This window comes from Talpa occidentalis, unplaced genomic scaffold (genome assembly GCF_014898055.3).
Source record: "Talpa occidentalis isolate TD23 unplaced genomic scaffold, MPIMG_talOcc4v2.1 talOcc4.14, whole genome shotgun sequence".
NCBI lineage: Eukaryota > Metazoa > Chordata > Mammalia > Eulipotyphla > Talpidae > Talpa > Talpa occidentalis.
In genome coordinates, this window is record NW_023601433.1 from 79,424,361 (window position 1) to 79,428,610 (window position 4,250).

Consider the following 4,250-nt stretch of genomic DNA (forward strand, 5'->3'; position numbering starts at 1 on the left):
GGGGTTTAGACCAGAGGTGCGGGGGTGGGTGGGGGGACAAGAAGATTCACCAGAGACAGAGTGGGGAGCAGAACAGGCGGATCCACTGAAATACACTGCTGAGGGGAGCAGCGGGCGAGACAGGAGAGGTCTGCTGCGCCACGTGGGTCAGCTCCCTGGCCGGAGATCGAACACCAACTCCCTGGTGGTAGTGGTGATACCAGTGAGACTTGCTACTGGGGAGGCCCAATTCGATTGTTGTCCTGCATGTGGCAGGCACAGTAAGAAGCAGCAGGCTTCACATGGGTGGGTTTTATTTTTTTCTACTCAACAGCTGTCTCTCCTTCAGGGAAAAGCACTTTGGTTTTCCTTTGGGAAAATCCATCACTAAAGTTTGGGTGGAGCTGAGCTCACCCTCAGTTCTGTTAGGGGGTGGCCTCCGGGGAGGAAACTAAAATGGCGTCTCCTCCCCACACTAGAAGCCGCACCCATTTTGGCAGAAAGGATCACCCTGAGGCAGGACAGTTTCCTCTTCGCCAGTTGCCGATGGGTGGCTTGAATGAACAGGGGTGACCTGCTGGGTACTTTTGGTCGCACCATCCTTTTAGTACTGGGGACCTCCTAAATTGGAGGAGCTCTGTTCCCCCAGACTGGCAGGCTCCTAAGAGGATGGCGAACTTGTTTGCCTCCATCTTCGTCTCCCACCGCCCTAACTGGGCAGATACCCAGTCCATGTTACATACTTTCAGGTCTAGATGAGCGGAGGATGGTAGTGAGGAAAGCCAGGACTGGAGGACTTTTGCTTTCCACAATTAACAATACCTGGAGGGACTGGTTTTCTTTCACACGAGGACCCGGTAAAAATGTTCATCTGAGACTGCATCCCAACATCCATATATCCCATCTTCATCACCGTGGAAATGGTGGCAAAAAGTGAAAGGGGGGAATTGTTAGGGGGAACAGGATGTCCTAAAGCTAATTCCATACAGCCTTTGTGGACTCCACCCCCACCCCAGGCCAAAGCCAAAGACACTGGGAACCCCAAATCCCATCCCCACCAAAGGGAAGGTGGCTGGGACCTGAGGGTGGGGTTCAGCAGCCAGGTTGGTATAAAGCCAGACACGTGGGCTTTGGAGGGGTCCCCCATTTTGGCTCTCCACCAGCTCGCAGCATCCGGCCAGCTCTGAGAGTGCCTTTGGGTTTCCAGGTCGGCGGATCGGGTAGGACGCATTAAAGACTTTATTTCCCTATTTTCTCCCTGAGTTGTACATTTTCCTTATTTCCTTTTCCCTTGTAAATAAACCTTTTATGAACCTTTCGTGTGTGCCTGCAGTGGAGTATTAGTAAGTCCCTTGTAAGCGCGCGGGTGAGGACCCACAGCCAGGCACCCCGTTTCATATCGGGGCTGCTCCGTAACAGTTCCACTAGCTAAACGGTGACCCAGGCCTGGCCAAAAATGGCACCCCGCACCCCGGGCCACAGCCTCAGTTCGTGCTGCCAGCCTGGCCATGCCTGTTTGAGGCTGCCCTCCATGCTGCCGGGTGGGCTCTGCTTTCTCATCAGCTGTGCGTTATTTTGAATTGAATCTTCACCCCCCCCCACTTCCGGTAGTATTAGGGAAGAGGCACTTTCCAAGAGTTTTGCTGTGCTGGTTTGAAGAAGCCTGTAGCTGCTGGCAGCCATCTCGACTAAGAAACTACAATGAACTCGGGAAGTAGAAGCTGAGACATAGATGGGGACGCAGTTCATGAACAGGGAACCACACCCAGCCACGCCCGAAGCGCTCCCTGGAACTGCCAGGTACATGAGCCAGCCGGTTTTTGTCACTGGGTGCCGGGGCCAGTCCTTTTCCTGTGTTTTCCATAGGGGGTCCTGGGGGTCCTGGCGAAGACCGTGATCCCACTTACTCACAATCTCTGTCAGTTCCTGAGGGCCCAACAAAAATAAAAAACCCCTTTTGATCCCAGGGCTCTCAGTGACATTAGTGGGATCAACATGTTCCATGGCTTCTGGAGGGGACATTTCAGTGCTGACACCTCTCTAGCTCCACCCCGGCCTTCTCTATGGTCTTCCCTGCAGGCTGGATTTAGGCTGGGTTGTGAACCCCCCAGTAGCCCCCCAAACATCCACACAATTCATATTTAAAACCATTTTATTCTGCCTCTCAGCAACACTTCTCCTTTGACGTGGGTAAAAGTTCGGGGACCCAAATACAAACTGACAAAAACCAATATATCAGAACAGAAATCAGGATCCTGTACACCGGAATGATGCTTCACTCTCTTGTCTGTGAATCCGTGGCCCTGGTTCATTGTCCTCGTGGGCCCAGGGCTGGCTCGTCATGGACATCTGGGTGAAATGACCGTGGAATCTGGTGTCCATCACTGTTTATTTTCTGCTACAGTGGAGGATTCTTACAAATGCCCGAGATTCATCATCTAAGAGCACTGCTTCCGATTTTGTGTAGCACTTAGAATTTCGCCCCAGGCATTCACAGCTGTTGTGGAGATTGATTCTCAAGCAACAAGCAGAGCCAAGTAGGCAGCGATCTTCTATTTTCCAGATGAAGAAATTTGAGGCACAGAGAGTCTAAGAAAGTTGCCTGCACAGCTAATTAGTAGCAGAAAAGAAAAGGCCGTGGATTTCAGGTATTTTGTTCTACTCTCAGCCTCTCGTTCCTTCCATTAGAACAGGTTTTCACTTAGAGAAGTTCTTTGTCAGTGTTACTAATATTAGTTTTTGTAGTTATCATTTGTTGGATCTAGCTGTCATCTGTGTTAAGCAAGAAAACTTGACAGTTTTCTCAGAGTCTGGTTCACTTAAGTAAATTTATTTGAACAGAAATGGTACATCACACCCATCAATGGAAAGCCATCAAGGAAAGGTCATTAATAAAATAAACACAATGACAACAAAATCATGTTATTAAGGTAGACAGAAGACTTGGAAGCTGAGCCCTGCTCTTTCTTTGCTAAAAAAGGACAGAAAAAAGCCATAGTATCAGGGTGGTGTCAAGGACCCACCACCACGAAGCAGAGACTTTTTTCCTGCTATCATCAGGATTGAAAAAGAACAGAAAAAGGGAAATGTATTTTGTGATTCAGTGTCACTTACTGGGTCTGGAAATAACATGAAATGATGGCTGAGCCGCCAGGTGCGACTTATCGCCCGGGAATCGCTGGCTGAGTGTGTCCTGGCAGGCAGAATAATGGCGTCATTAAATCAGTATATTTACACCTAAAAGATTTACATTCAACCAAAAGAAACATGGGGGTGGCATCCAGGAAAAGTCAAAGATCTTGCCTGAAGCTTGCTAAAAGAGTGTGTGTGTGTGTGTGTGTGTGTTTCAGAAAATCACGTTCCATAAACATAGCCAGGTTATTCCCAAAACTGGGATAGAGGAGCTGTTCATGTACCTAGAATTGACCACTAAGTACATTCTCAGAGTCTGTTGGTGTGAAAAGAGAGGTGGAGGTCAAGTTGATTGATGGTGGATGCAAGCAAGGGAGGGGGGCCTTTAAGAAAAGTGAGACAGATACAAAGTCAGCAAGTTCCTTCCTTTGTGTCTTGGATGATGAAGCCCTGGGATGAGGAGCAGCTGATGGGAGAGGAGCATCTAATGGGGGAGTTTCTGATGGGGAGGAGCTGCTACTGGGGAGGAGCAGCTGTTGGGGGAGGAGCAACTGGTGGGGAGGAGCCACTGATGGGGAAGGAGCAGTTGATGGGGAGGAGCAGCTGATAGGGAGGAGCAGCTGATGGAGGAACAGCTGATGGGGAGGAGCTACTGAGCACTGGAGTGAAGTCACAACATGTAAAGATCATAGGAAAAAGAATGCACAAGTTTAACTCCCTTAGGCAACTTTAAACATGCTGCAAATGTTTGTGCTCAGCATTGCAAACCAGCATCCATGGCTCTTCTCAGAAATTTCCTCTAGCCCCAAACCTGGAGGCCCCCACCTCCATTTAGAGTATTGCCAATTCCTGAGGCTGGTCTTTGGAGAAGAATGGACACAAAGGCCTTTCTAAACTGAGACTTGATCTGTTTTTCTTTTTAAAAAAATCAATGACTCTGGCTGCCCTGGCTGGCGGCTCTGGCTGTGCTACTCGACTTTCCTTAATTTTTTTTCCTTTTTTTTTTTTTTTTTTCCCAGTTCATTTGCCAGGGACCTGCCTCTGGACAGTCCTGGAGGAAAAGGTCTCACAGTCTGAAGTCAAGGATCCAATCCTCAGAAACTCCTTTGGGGTGTGAGTAGATGAGGTCCAGCCCCGTG